Raw genomic sequence first — 16,068 nt, forward strand, 5'->3', positions numbered from 1 at the left:
GCTAGAAAAATGGCGCTAGGCCGAAGTCTCGCTCCCCAAGCGCTAAGTTCTGTTCGGCCCCGGCTTTGCAGCTCGCAGGCCTGTGCTGCCTGTCACCTTGCCCTGCTGCCCTCCCTGCGAGACGGTGTCGGAAAGCACTGGTGGGGTAAAAAACGGGAGGAGAGCCGGCAGGGAAAGGTCATCTGAGGGGGGTGACTCCTGTCCCCAAAACATCGCCCGCAGGGGGGGCAGGAGCGGCAGTATCCAACTGGGGTGAAGGAAGGGAGGCTGAAAATCTCCCCCTGGGGTGACCTGGGCCTCCAGCTCGGAGCTGGAAGCACCCCGAGCACCCAAACAAGTAGACACACATTTGTATCCAACCGAGAGCAGCTCAGAGCCGGGGTTCAAGACATACACCCCGCTCCCGGGGAGGGGAACAGCCCCGGCGGGGCGCTAGGCAGCCTGAGCACCTCACGAATCTGCGGCGCAGCTTCTTCCCCGCACGACAGAGGGATTTTTGTCCTCATAAACGGGAATAAAAGATGAGTGCTGAAGGGGACATTTGGGGGAAAAAGCTCTTTTCATCAACATAAGCCCACTACACCCAGATGCTTTGAAGTACGGGTAGATTTGACCGAAAGTGTCTGAACAGTGCTCGCACTCATGACTTGGGCCAGCAATGAGCCCATGACAGCCGGTGCCGAAGACAGCGCTCAGCTGGAGGGGGGCACCCCTCTTGCGACAGCAAACAAGGGCCCGGGGAGGGGGCTGCTGCCCCATCGGTGCCCTTGTACGGTGCCGTACAAGGAGAGCTGGCGGTCGGACTTCACTCCGTGTTTTTTGTTGATTGCAGCACACCACGTGTCAGCAGAGGGCTGTAAAGTTGGGGTCAGATTTTATTTACTATTTTATTTTATTTTATTTTATTTTATTTTATTTTATTTTATTTTATTTTATTTTATTTTATTTTATTTTATTTTATTTTATTTTATTTTTAAGAAGGACCCCATGGGTCTCTTTGGGAGAAACAGTTGTATCTACCAAGGATAGGTGTCTGCATTCCTTTCTCCCTGCCTTCCCCCACGAGAGGCCTCTTTGAGCAGCTGGCGTGGGAGAAAGAGTTACGGGAGTGTCAGGCACAGAAAAACAAGTGGCATCTTCCCGTCTCTTCCAGCGTCACTTTCTCAGAGTCACTCTGCTGGGAGGGGAACGGGAAAGTATCGGGAGGGTCTTCCGCTCTGCCCCAGCAATCGGGCGGCATGGCCTGCGGTGAAAAACAGCCGGTAAGCAGGCAGGTTGGGCAACGGGGTGACCCTCTCCGTGTCCCGGGTCTGCCGCTTTCAAACAGTGTCCTCTGCCCCTGCCAGGAGGGGTGCTGCTCACCTTGTAAGTCGCTATGGGTCTAATCTCAGGGAATTCAACAGGATGAGTCCGAAGGACAAAACCAATGAAATATTTCCCTAAGGGACATAAAATCTACTTTCTTTTTTTAATTTTTAAATTATTCTTATTTTTCTTTCTTTTTTTTTTTTTTTTCCCCTTCGAAATAGAGGCCAGCTCAGAGGACAGATCTGCTCGGTTACAGAGAGAGCATCTGTCCATTCGACTCTCTCAGAGGATTTAACCCCCGCTCAGCTGGTGTCCGCGGGGCGAGGGACACCCGCAAGGCCCACATTGTTGCTTGTCCCTGCTCATGAGCTGTGCCCCTGCCCTCACAGTTCCAGCACGGATAAGCTTCTGGGGCCCTTCACCTGAACACACAACTCCGGAGGTGCCCAAAAATCAGTCAGGACAGTATCCCAGGCCTGCAAGTATCAAAGAACAGCGTGACGGGTAGCTGAAAGTTTCATGAGTTTTACTCAGTTTTAGAGTTTTCTTTATTTTAAGAGTGTAGGATCTTCCCAGGACCAGTATGTGCATTTCTGGAGCTCCAGGGGAAGCCCCGATGGTGGTGACCGCTCTCTAACGGAAAATAAGCAGACGAGAGCTGAGGATGTTCCCCGTCCAGACCCAAGGGGAGCTGCAACTGTGTGCCTGGTAGTCGGTCGGAATCAGCAGGTGGCTGAACTATTTGTCTACATTTTACATGTTTCACATTGTTTTCCTCGTCGGCGTTACACAGCAACTTTCCTTGTAAGCACTGGGATTTATTTTTTTTTTTTTTTTTTTTTAATCCAAATGGAGAATTCCTGCAAGTAGCATGAGCACAGGGGTCAGAGCTCCTGGTTGGGAGGTTTAGCTGAAACCTGTGCCGCGGTACCTATCCCCTCCTCTACTTCTGCGAGTCCTGGCCGTACCCTTGCCCCGGGGTTCCCTTGTGCACTCATGCCATTGCTTCCTCCCTGGGCAGGAAGGCAAAAAGTGGGGGGGTTGGATGCTTAGGGGCTGGAGAGTCTGATGGCAGGAGGAGAAGATAGGTTAAGCTTCTCTGAAATACATTCCTCTGCGAAAATCTTGCGCGGAGAAGTGCGCAGGGTCAGACCCTCTGCGGGAACTGGGAACTCTCCGGGGTGTACGGAGCTTTTCTTTTCCCTTCCTCCCCCCCGCTGCCCCAGAGTGCTCTGGATAAAAGCAGTCCAGAAAGTGACTGGGCAATGGGCTGATGCAGGAAGCCCCACGCCTCCCACCCCGGTTGGGTGTCGGCCAGGGCCCCGGGGACCGCTGCCGCGGTAAAAGTGGGGCGCGGAGGCTCATGGGCTTTACTAGGGGGGATTTCGGAAGGTCGGAGATCTGGCGGGGGGGGGGGGGGGGGGGGGGGGGCTTTGCCTCTGAAATACGTGTCTAAAAACACGCAATCCCTGCCATCTCCCTTGTGATCTGGCTATCTCAACCAGCCAGAGCAATTGTTTTCCCCAGATGTTGATGGCAGAAAGAGATAAAAGGGGAAGTAAAATAAATATTTGTCCGTCAGGAATGGAAGTTATTAAATTAACACCCCAAAGTTTGCGCTAGCTAATAAGTTTTTAATTTTATTTATTTATTTATTTATTTTTAAGATCAAAATATGTGAAGTTTTGCCTTTGGCCAGTGCATTGGAGCATAAGAAAAACCTATCAACGTACATCATCGAACCATGCAAGCCACTTCTGGGCACGTACAACAGAAGGTAAATAGATTATTTTGTTTAACAATGCTGACAGCTTGTATGGAGCAGAATTAGGGAGATCTAAATATTAATAGATTCATTCAAGTGGAGCAAAAGTTACAAATCATTACCTGAAGAAAGCTGGCTTCTAGCCCACATTCTATAGGGGCATGAGGGAAGTGTGGTAACCGTGCTGCTGCCGACTACAAAAGGGCAATTTCTGTATATAATTTATTTAGATGAAGTGTGCAGAATGTTTTTATTTGTTCTACTTCTGGCTGTCTCACCTCTGTGTGAACTCCCCAAACCCAGATCTACTCCAAATACTTCTGCTCCCCTTCTGCACACTTCCCTCCAACGTGTTTGCTTTGGCAACTTTCATGTTCTTACAAACAATTCTTCCAAAGATATCAATCACTCTTGCACCCAAAGAGAAATACTGTACACTCAATGCGATGACAAAATGAAACATGTTTGAAGCAAACCATGTGTTCCAGTGTGCCAGGGATTATGTTATTTGCTCAAGGAACATGTTAGGAATATTTTAGGCTTCTGTTACTCCTGTGATAGTAAATTTTATTGTCTGCTCTTGGGATTTATTATTTCGAAGGCAGCCCAAATACCTCGTTACATGGAGAGAGCTTCTAAAGTAGGAAGCCTGCTCCGCGTCGCGCCGAGGGAATTTATAGTCCCTGGCTATTCTATTTTCCAATGCCGTTTGGCCTAAGAGACATACAGAAACCGCGGCAAGTGCTCCCGGGCCTGCTCTCACATATGCCCTCTCTCCCCCACCCTTGCCCCACGGCGGCCGAGGGAGCGAGGAAAGGCCCACGGAAGCTGTCTGCCGGCTGTGGGCACAGCCGAGGACGGCGGGACCCGGCAGCAGCGCCTGTTCTGGAGCCGGTCGGCAGATAAGAGCCCACGGAAGGCGGCTTGTGGGCTTGCTGAGAGGGCTGCAGCTGCCCCAGACTTGTACGTGAACCTGCAGGCTCTCTGCACGGCGGGCAGTGAGTGATGCCTGCCTGCTCTGCGTCTTGCCGTAGCTTAATTTCATATCCTGATCTTGAGGGTGGGGTTTTTTCATTGGTTTGGTTTTCTTTTGGCGCTGATTTCCAAACAGCCTTGCTCGGCAGGGAGATGGGTATCCCGGAGAACGGTGACCGGGTAGGTACTCCACTGGAAGTGCAGGTACTACCGACGGGCCAGTGGTGCGGACATCCCTTCCTCCAACACTTCTCCACGGGAGCCGGGCTCTGCTCCCCTCTGCTCTGTGCCGGCAGCACTGGCGACCTGGCTCTCCCTTGAAACACACGAGTGCTTCCCGTTGGCTTCGCAGGAATCCTCCAGGTGCCACCGCGAAATTGCTGTTCTCGGCGCTGAGTGTGCTGGCTGAGCCGGGCCCCTCCACTCCGCGCCGCTTCTGGGGCTTTCCCCCGCCTCGGCACCCTCTCCGCAGCGGCACGAAGAACCCCTCGTCGCCCGGTGTTTGTCCTTCTCAGTGAGGGTTGGCCTGACAAAGACCTGTCCCGTCCACGCAACCCCCGGCAGCCGCTGCTGCATTGACAGTGCAGGCTAGGGGTCAGGCTGCTTGAAGGAGGCTGAGCTTGCCCAGCCACTAGAAGGCCAGCCTGTTATCTTCACGCAATCCTGCCATGCTTCTGGCCTCCGAAAAGACCGGGGTATCAAAAACAACGGGTGTATGGATCAGGCGTCATTCAACTATCGGGATTACGCATGAGCCAGTGAAGGCGCCACCTCATTTTCCTGATTTGGCATTACTGACCGAAGTGAAAGTGACAGTGCTTTCCCCCAAAAGAAGCAGAGATGCGGGTGGGGGACGCCAGGGATTGCGACCAGGAGCACATTTCAAGCTAATAATATCCACATTTCCCCAAAACTTCCTCTTGCGGGACTCTAGCTTGGCCTGCGGTCAGGTTGTACAGGCACTGCTTCAAACGGAATAGCTCTGACTGGGTCCTTCAGGGAAAAAAAATAGGCATTAGAGCATTAAAGAGGGTTTTGGTGGCTTGAACGGGCAGGGTGTCGCCGTGACCTCCCCACCTCCTGTGAGCCGTGCCTGGCTTGCGTGAACAGAGAGGCCTGCTCGGGGCGGAAGCAATACACGGCTGAGGGGAGATCTCCTCTCCCCCTCCAGAAGGACAGCCCTGCTTTCAAGGGTATCTCAGAGCATTTAATACCCTCTGTGGAAAGGGGCTTCTCACTCTGAGAGTCAGTGTTAAACCAGGGATGCCTTCCCACCCAACGGTCCCCAAGGAAATAACACTTTGGGAGGGGTTTCAACGAGAAAAGTAGAGTGGGGCGTAGTTCGGTACCAAAACCTTTTTATTTAATACATACATTTATTTTTCCAGTGATCCCTTTAAATATCTGCGTGCTTGTTGGCCCCTCAAGAGTACAGTGGGAAGGAAATCCTGTTCTGGAATGGCTGACACCTTCTCCCCGCACATCTTGGCCAAAGGACGCTCGATGTTCCGTGAAATTGTGTTTTACTGGCGTGTGAAGCTGCTTTCAGCAGCGAGATTAAGGCAAGAGCCACCGCCCTTCTCATGATGATGGAAAATACCTTCAGTCAGTCCAGGTAAGAGTGAGTGGTGAGGAGCGCCGGTATACAAACCAGCTCGCGGGTTAGGTTCCGGCCAATTCCTTCATCATCAATAAAAAAGAGCGCTGAGAAAAAAAAAATACGTGCAAGATTGTAAAGCAAACCAACAAACGAACGATCAATCAAACCAACCAACCAACTCCCAGACCAACCAACCTTACGAAAGGCCAAAATGTTATAGAGAAAAAAAACTTTGCCAGGAACGTAACATATTGCAGATGTCACGGTCGGGCAGGAAAGCTGAACGGAGGTTCTTTGGTGCTGGTGGGCTCCTTCGCTCGGGGGGAGCTGGCACCATCGAGAGAAGCCAACCCAGCCTGGCTGTGAGCGGGAAACACATGAGAGTGGCCTCTGCCACGGCTTGTAGATGAGGCCCTCAGTGGCATCGTTTAGTGGCAGTCTTGGCACTTCTGGGCTAAAGGCTGGATCTGATGATCTTAAAGATCTTTTCCAACCGAGTTGATTCTATGATTCTGTGATTCCTGCTAGCGCAGGAGAAACAAGGGACATAGTGCATGTGTCTGTTCCTGGAAGGACTGCCAGGAGCCTGTCCGCCCGGCTGCGGGAAAAGTGGGCAGAGGTTTCCCCAGGCTGACAGTTATTATTGCGGCTCCTCCTGGCCCCTTCCTAGCGGTCCTATCGCCGACAGCTCTTTAAAGAACAGAAAGGAGCGCCCAGGCGTGGAGGAGAGGCAGAGACTTACCGGGCGCGGATTGCCCAGCTCGGGGGGTAGGGGTGGTTCTCCAAGCAGGGGTCGGGGTGCCCGGGCAGTGAAGGGGTGCCTCCCGGGAGCCGGGCCTCCTGCAGTCCTGTTCGTGGTCTTTTCTGATCCTCGACGTGTAGCGTCCGCTGGGCCGCTCTGCTTTGAACGCCGGATGGGCGACACCGCGGGACTTCATTGATGCCCCTGCTTTCTGAATACTACGAGGGGATGTATCTGCGCGTGGTACGTTTTTCCTCTCGAGCAACGCTCAGCTCCCTTTGGTTCTGAGGAGCACATGGCGAAGCACGCCGGGAAAAGGAGAGAGATGTGCTCATGGCTACACTTTTCATCTCCCAGAGAAACTTCTGCCGAATGAGTGAAATCCAGAGCAGAGGCAGAATAATCTCAAGCACATTTGGGTTCATAGTAAATTAATACTGCAGTCTATATAGTTGAACGGGAAGTCGAAAGCCAAACCAAACCCCTTGTCAAAATAAATACTCATCAGCAAATATTTTGATTATTTAAAAACGCTTTAATAAGTGTCTAGCATTTCAAAAGGAAAGAAAAAAAAATGATGAGAAAGAAGCGGAGTGTCAGCACGAGCGCCACATGCCTCTCAGCTCATCTCCGAGCGGGAGACGAGACGTTGATTAGTCTGCATTGTGTGGGGCTATAGGAATGACTCATAAAGTTTTATTTGCTATCATCTCTTTTAGCGGCTCGCACGACGCCCCGAGCCTCCACTTGGATTTGAGGCTCTGCACTGGGAAGGGCGCAGATTAAAATCGAGGTCCCTAAAAAAATCGCAGGCTGCCCGAAGCGGTGAAGGGGTGGCCAAAGGTCGACCTTGTGTGCTGGGCCACGGGGGATTCAGGGTGCCCCTGGAGTGTTGGGGGTTCTTGGCTGGTGCCGCTTCCCCCCTGTCCCCTGGGAGAAGAAGCATGAAGGCTGTCCTCTCTTTGCCCTCGACAGCGCAGGCTGCGGCACCGGCGCTCTCCCACCTAGGCTGCTATAAACAGCCCAAACTCTTCTCAGCTTTCTGGTCCGCAGGGCTGGAAGCCTGAAATGTCCAAAGCTGGCACTGTGCAAGAACTGAAACCTTTATAAACTTGTTTCCCTTAAAGTCTTTATTAACTACCCCCAAGGACCTCTGCTGCCGCTGCTCCTGCTCTTGCACGGTGGTGGTCTGGCACCTCCACGAAGCACACATGCTAAACAGATTAACATGCTTCGGCTGACCCATACTTCACAAACCGGGGATAGAGTTTCTCCAGTTCCATGTGGAAATTAACCTACATGTAGCAATGGTCAGCTGCAAAGAGAGAGTTCGCGAGCAATCTAAACAACCTACAGTTCTTTGTTACTTTTGGCCTTTCCCTCCTTTTCCATGATTAAATATTTATTAAAATAGGAAATAAAATCGAGGGGGGGGGGGGGGAAAGACCAAAAGAAAAAATCAAGCAAAAGAAAAAAAAACTTCTTCCTCGCCCTTGGCCCCTCTTCCCCTTTCTCTGTGCTTATGCACATACATGTGAGATCTTTCTTGAAGGTGGTTTTTTTGGTTTGTTGTTTAAGAAACGGAGGGCTTCTATTAGAAAAGGCTAAAATCTCAGCTGCATGGCCTATTAAATGTTCTTGAAGGGCAGGCTAAACACACAGGTTTGGGGGAGTTATCACTATAAGAAAGACTTCAATCGCTGATGTTCCCCCTCCGGTCATTTACATTTGAAAACACCCTGAGACAGAGCTGTTTGCAGATAGCCCAGGAAGGAGTTTTCAGCACGCTAATCCGACCACTTTCCCTGAAAAAACCTCTTCGCCTTGCCTTTGCGAGATCGATCCTACACCCTCACCCCTAGTCTGTAAGCTCTAGGTTTTCAGAGAGAACAAATACAAGTAACTGTTGGCTTGTGTCACACGGGGCTGTCATGGTAATAAACATACGGCTTCTCCTCCAGGAATTCCTAATCCTCCCTGTGTGGCTCTAGCCCTGTGGATATTATCATTACAGGACTAAACAAATAAACAGTCTATCTGAATCAGGCGGGAGGCACTGGGGACCACAGTTCCTCTCTGCAAAGATGATACGAGTAAATTTACACTCACGGCTTGGAGAGGGTCCAGTGGCTATGAATAGCTGCTCAGTTCTGTAACACTGGCACTGGGCTGGGAAATGGTGCTGACCCTCCTGCTCCGTATTTACTGCAATCAATGTGACCTATTCAGGGCTGTGTTTTCCTTAATATCCTCTGCTGGGAACATCAAGGACCACTAACACTTTTATGAACCCGGGCTCAGGGAAGACGCTTTTACTGCAAAGTTGGAGTATTAAACCAGTGACATGTATGAGAGGTTAACGTGCTTCTGCCAACCAGGAGCAGGGCTCTGTCATGCGATTTCCTGTTGTTCCGGCTGCTGCTGCCTTGTATTTGATAAACCCGCTCACGCGCTGGGATGCACAGCCACACTCTTCTTCGTCCTATAAAAAAAAAATATAAAAATAAAGGCAAATCCAGCTGCAATCAAGATCCAACACAACCAAGACATTTTAATAGCACTCTATAAATTCCGGTCTCGAGCTACAATAAATAAATTGAATGGCATATTGGGAACATTTGCAGTTATCGTCTCCCCAACCCCGGCCCACCCCCTAAATAAAAGCTACATATATCAAACTTATCTATACTAATCTGACTCCATGCTATAAAAATTCCAAATCCCAGGACATTTAGTACCCTCGCCTCACACACATGCCAAATAATAAATCATATTTCAATGCAACTGGTTTTCTATGCACTTTTAAAAGAATTTAATTATCTGAAGTGCTGTGATTTCCACGAGAGAGATGTTTTATTCCTTCTCAGATGAAGAGGAATAAATTGTTGTTTTCTTTTCTGTATAGTCTATTTGCAAGGATTCTTCTGAGATCTGTTTTCTACAGCTGCAAATGTTAGAGATGCTTAGTTCTAATGAAATCTTTAACTTTTTATAAAAAAAAAGCAATAAAAACATAGCGTCCAAAGTGCAGCTTAAAGCATGGGTTCCTCCTACACAGTTGTGCTCTTTCAGATTTTTTGATAGTACCTTAGGCTGTGCTGCAAAAGTCTTCTATGCAGGAACATCATATCCTCTATGGCTATAGCTTTCTTGAGAGGTGCAGTCAGGAATGTACTGCTCAGGGCATGGTTCATGTGTTTGCCTCCTTGCCCATCAAAGGTCCTCGAAAAACTGGCCAACTTTTGTGACTGCTAACTGCACTGACAATGCCTGTTGCTGAGCCTCATATCCCAAAGCAGAGAGAGAAGGAGCCCCTAGGGCTTCTGCACTGTAGCATGTCCTGTGACTTGCTTGGTGGAACAAGGAGGAGACACTTAGTCTTTCTGCTAGCTTCTTTCCCAATGGTTGGCATTTCCTCCTTCTTTTTTACCTGTCAGCCAAATTATCTTACCTTGCTTCTGACTTTGATTTTGCTCCTCTTTAAAGCTGGCTTAGCCACTGAAACAGAAGATGTCCCTGCATCACTACTGTTACGCAGTGGTCCATGGAACGGACTTGCTTTGGAGCACAAGTTTCAGGCATTTGCTGGCAGTTACAGAGCAGGGAAGGGAGAAAGGGCAATGTCTAGCTGCCTTTCCCACAAAGTCGGATTCAGTCTCAAAATCTCCTTCCCTCACAGTACAACAGTGCTGAACCTGGGAAAAATGACCCCCTGATAAGCTACCTGGTAACCCATGTGTTCTTAGTGCAGTGATGGACAGGAACATCCTGATGTGCAACTGTGCTTGGGAGAGGGCACTACTCATTTTCTTGGAAACTGCTGAAGATCAGACTAAAACTCATGTTTCGTTGTCCAGAGACATAACTTGTCTATTCAAACCAAGGGGTTAGCAGTTCAGTCCCCAGGGGAAGAGAGCTCAAAGTAGAAATCAGATTTGTTCCCTTAATAAGATGAGTCCAGAGCACAGGGACATTTTCTTAACATGGTTCCTTGTGGTCATCAAATCACATAGGTGGTTTTTAGATCTGCTTTGCCCTCCCGAAGTTGTGCAAGTTCCCAGTATTAGTCCAGGGCTTCTTACTGGGTAGTTTATTAGTAAGGGAAAACTATCACGGCAGAGGAAAGCCTGCAGTTCTTCGTTCCCCAAGCGCAATGCAGGGGGACGGCAGTTGAAGAAGCAAAGATGTCAGAGAATGACTGGTTCCCACTGCACTTTCCATTAAGAAACCCCACCATGGTGCAATTGGCCCTGGCCTCCTTTCCATTGTCATAAAGCTGGAATCAAAGAACGTGACTGCTTTTATTGGCAAAATTTTTGCTCCATCAGTGACATCAAAAGGCTGAGGGTTCACCGTCAGCTCAGTGCAGAGCGGGCTTTCCGTGTGAAAGGAGCCTTCTGTCAATGCCCCTCCTGAGACACTTAGGTTTAAGGAAATGTTTGCACTGCTCTAGAGAAAGAGCTGGCTGGGTGTTTTTCTTTTGTGCTTAGGCACTCTGAAAGGAATTCCTGTGGGCACAATTATCTCACATATGGCAAGTCAGAAACAAAACAAAACAAAAAAAAGGCCAAAGCTAAAAAAAAAAAAAAAAAAAGGAGAGAGTAGAAGATAAAAAATAAAAATTAAAGGTCACTTGGATGCTTTGGCCCAGCACAGGAAAGGGGAAAATCCACCTTTGAGGATACAACTTACTTGAGAGGAGCTGGAAACCCATGAGCAAAGCAATAAGAAACTGAGAACAAGCAGTGGCCCAGTTAAAACCATTGAAACAAAATCCCAGTCTCTGCAAACTGTAGGAGCAGGGTGTCAGTGTTGCAAATGAAGTCAAAGGGTATGTGTGTGTATGTGGTGAAATTCACAGGACTGTACCTTCTGCACCCAACAGCTCATCTGGAACAAAACACCGGAACTTGTTGGGGAATGAAATTGCTAAAGGATAACCAGCCTTGCCCTATCTGTGCTACTACCTGCACTGCTCACTGCCAGCTGCTTAATGGGATTCTACCTAGATCTTGTGTGATGCTGTGCAAAACAGCACTTTGTCCATGCAGCATTTCCATGGCAAAGGTTAGAGCAACCTAAACTCTATGCACAGAAGGGAAAATAAAGCTTTAAACTCAGCCAAACAGCCAGTCACAGGCAAGAAGAAAATCTACCAACTTTGCTCAGCTTCCTCCAATTGGAGGCAAATCAGAATCACGGAAGGGTGTTACTTCAGACAGATTACCTGCACAGGGCACTGGTACCAACTTGAATTCAGTAGCCAGCAGGGACTAATTCTTTTTTACATGAAGAAACTGTTACTTTTCTAAAATTCAAAGATCTCACGGGGTCTAGAAAATCTAAAACTTTTCCAATACCAATTTTAACCTTCATTTAAAATTCCATTGAAATTTTGTGCTTGAGTAATTGCATATTTAGTAATAACTTGATTGATTAGATGCTCTCACTAATACTTGCATTCATTCTTGGAAGATGTCTTGGCTACTCCACCATACCTAGCTTGTCATATGAATGCAAGCCTCTTCCTGCACTTGAATTCAAATCTATTTCATATCCAAAGTGTTTTAATACCTGCCCACATGTAGGCATCTGAGCAAACTCCAGAACTGGGAAACATATGAGGAAACCTTGGACTTTCACAGCCTGTCAAAGCTGGCCACCATATCTTTTCTTCCATATGGCAACACCATCAGGCTTTTTCCTACTGTGTGCCACAGCAAACTGTGAGACTTGTATCAATACATGCATGGGTCAGGGACCATTCCTGAGCCTGTTTCCTGGGCTGTGTTTACAGAATGACTATGGATGAAGCACTTGAATCAAAGCACCAGTGGATACATAATGTTCACCCAGGATTGGGCTCAGTCGGATTACACCAAGGATACTGTAAGGCCAGCAGTGGGGAATCCTGGTGTGTCATAAACCTTGCTCAGCATTGACTCTGCAAAGGACATTGCAGTATGTCTGAGATTCTGCTTGGAGCAGGGGATGGATCAGACCACCAGCTTCTAAAGCTTCCAACAGAGTTAATCAGATTTGGTTGGTGGGCTGTCTAGCACCCAGTTGATTATCAGCTTCTCTGGCATTTTTCCCCCCTGAGTGACAGCAAGGGCAAATCGATAGGTATGGTAGATACTTAGGTTATCTGCACTTTTCTTAAATGCTTGTTTTATTATTTTTATTATAAGTAACAGAAAATCACATATGATTTTATTTGGAGAAAATATGAAACAAAGTGCCTGACACACTTGCTTTTTCATACCTCTTAACTTCTCCCTCCTTTGCAAAAAGCCCCTCAAACCTAGATTGTGCTCTCTAAAAACTTATCAAAGGGCAAAATGACGACTTGGAACATATGTTTGTGAAGGTTTCCCAACTTCCCTGGGTCTCCCTACCTTCAGGGTCAAACTCCTGGTGTGCTGTTCCATGTGTGCTACAGCGGAGTGATGAGCCCAGCCCCCTTTTCCTCCGTGCAAGCCGTTGTTGTCAGGTAAACAAAGCTACAGAGAGAAGCAAAGCTACAGAGAGAAGCAAAGCTGCCCTCTCCTCGAATTCTGAGGGTGTCTGCTGTGCAGCATAACAGTGTGCTGCTTGGCCTCTTAGGTGGGTTATGGCAGTAATCATTCATTATTCCTGGTCAGCTATGTCATCACAAAGCCCTGTGAAAATATTTTAATTACTTTCAGTTTAGCTATGCTAAAGTCCCTGCAACAAAGCCAAAAATCATCTTTGCTTAAAATAGGAACGCTTATTTTTCTGTGGCGTTCTTTTGGCTGATAGTGGTGGTGGTGTTTTGTTTTGATCCATTTTAGGAGCATGAGTATCTTGTATCTCTGCTCTCATTAATATAGACCAGGGAAGACATGTTTATTATATTTTCAGTAATAATTATGTGAATATTTTTGCTTCAGTCAATGAGTTTCTGATCAGAGGAATAAAACTTCTGTGAGGAATTAAGCTGCATATAAGGAATATAAATAACGAAGGTTGTGTGAAGAAAAGTCTATGGGCTGCTTTGACTTTACTAAAGAAATATGAAATACATGGATTTGCATTACGGCCTTTTTGTTATGATCATTAAATTTGTGTACATCCGCTGAAAATGCATTTGCTATGGTAGATGTATACAGATCCAATGGAAAGCAGAATTTGTCTAATACTTCTGTAGCTTTGATCCTGTTACAAATATAAATTCCTTGGCTTTCAAAAGCAGCCTCCCAGAAATCATAAGATTGTACCCCTCATACAACTACAGCGCATGTATAGAAAAGTTGTACTGTTTCTTTTTCTGGCACAGAACTCACGTTAAAATGAGATTACTTAATTGAAGAAAACATTTCCTGACATGTTGCAAATCAACATTTGAAACAAATCTTTCCCTTCTGCTTAAGGACAGGATGAATGCACTCTAGCCTGTTTAATCCATGGGGAGCTCAATGAATTCATATTAACCACTGAGGCAGTTGATTGGTAAAACATAATGTAGCACAGTGTGAAGCAGCTTACCATCAGTTAGACAATTTTCCTCAGTCAGATTGCTTTGATGATTATTTGCCTTGTGTAATTCCTTCAGATAGCTCCACAGATTCCTTCACAGCTCCACATCTCTAGCTCCACAGACAGTGGTGGACCTATATAGACATGGAGACTAGTTCAGACAGCACTGTTTTCTATAAACAGCTATGGTTGACTGTTGCCAAGTATATCATAATTTGGGTATACTCTGTATATGTTTAGGCCCACTTTAACTGTTTTCTAAGCATACGTGTATATATATATATATATGGAGAGAGAGAGAGATATGCAGATGTGTGTGTGTAGTGCTCTGACCACACCACCCAAGTCTTGGAAGGCAGATGCAGGGGATGTAACAATGAAGACCTTAGGCCCACTGTATGAGAGGACCTGTTTTGACACTGTCTTAAGAAGCTGAACGTGCACAAGTCCATAGTACCTGATGAAATCCATCTGTGGGTCCTGAAGGAGCTAGCAAATGAAGTTGCTAAGCCACTGTCCATCATAGTAGAAAAACCATGGCAGTCAGGTGAAGTTCCCAATGACTGGAAAAAGGGAAATATAACCCCCATGTTCAAGAAGGGGAAAATGGATGACCCAGGGAATTACAGACCAGTCAGTCTCACCTCTGTGCCTGGCAAAATCTTGGAGCAGATTCTCCTGGAAGGCATGCTAAGGCAAATGAAAAACAACAAGGTGGTTGGTGACAGCCAGCATGGCTTCACTAAGGGGAAATCCTGCCTGACCAATTTGGTGGCCTTCTGTGATGGGGCTGCAGAACTGATGGACAGGGGTAGAGCAGTTGATGTCATCTACCTGGACTTCTGCAAAGCGTTTGACGCTGTCCCACACGACATCCTTGTCTCTGAATTGGAGAGACATCAATTTGATAGGTGGACCACTCGGTGGATAAAGAACTGGCTGGATGGCCACACGCAAAGAGTTGTGGTCAATGGCTCAATGTCCAGCTGGAGACCAGTAATGAGTGGTGTCCCTCAGGGATCGGTGTTGGGACCGGTCTTGTTCAACATCTTCGTCGGTGACACGGACAGTGAGGTTGAGTGCGCCCTCAGCAAGTTTGCCGATGACACCAAGCTGTGTGGTTCGGTTGATACCCTGGAGGGAAGGAATGCCATCCAGAGGGACCTTGACACACTTGTGAGGTTTGCTGATGCCAACCTCATGAGGTTCAACCATGCCAAGTGCAAGGTCCTACACCTGGGTCGGAGCAATTCCGGGCACAGCTACAGGTTGGGCAGAGAAGAGATTCAGAGCAGCCCTGCGGAGAAGGACTTGGGGGTGTTGGTTGATGAGAAAATGAACATGAGCCGGCTGCAGTGTGTGCTCGCAGCCCAGAAAGCCAACCGTATCCTGGGCTGCATCAAAAGGAGCGTGACCAGCAGGTCAAAGGAGGTGATCCTGCCCCTCTCCTCTGCTCTCGTGAGACCTCACCTGGAGTATTGTGTGCAGTTCTGGTGTCCTCAACATAAAAAGGACATGGAACTGTTGGAACAAGTCCAGAGGAGGGCCACGAGGATGATCAGGGGACTGGAGCACCTTCCTTATGAAGAGAGGCTGAAAAAGTTGAGGCTGTTCAGCCTGGAGAAGAGAAGGCTGCGTGGAGATCTCATAGCAGCCTTCCAGTACCTGAAGGGGGCCTGCAAGGATGCTGGGGAGGCACTTTTCATTAGGGACTGTAGTGACAGAACAAGGGGTAATGGGTTCAAATTTAAACAGGAGTAGTTTAAATTAGATATAAGCAAAAGAAGTTCTTTACTGTGAGGGTGTTGAGGCACTGGAACGGGTTGCCCAAGGAAGTTGTGAATACTCCATCCCTGGCAGTGTTCAAGGCCGGGTTGGACAGAGCCTTGGGTGACATGGTTTAGTGTGATGTGTCCCTGCCCTTGGCAGGGGGTTTGGAACTTGATGATCTTAAGGTCCTTTCCAACCCTAACTATTCCATGATTCTATGTTTACTACAATCTCTTGACAATAACATTCATAAATTTGGAATTGTGTTGCATTGTCTTCCGGATAACAGGAGATATCAAGAGCATCCCAATTTGTTGGGATCACAAGTCTAGACAGTATTACTGCTACTAGTGTTAGAATTTACTTTCTCTGGAGTCATTGCCAGTGAGTTAGCTATCTTCCATTTGG

Source organism: Pezoporus occidentalis, unplaced genomic scaffold (genome assembly GCF_034315485.1).
Source record: "Pezoporus occidentalis ecotype Australia unplaced genomic scaffold, CSIRO_AGI_Poc_V1 ctg16, whole genome shotgun sequence".
NCBI classification, from domain to species: Eukaryota; Metazoa; Chordata; class Aves; order Psittaciformes; family Psittacidae; genus Pezoporus; species Pezoporus occidentalis.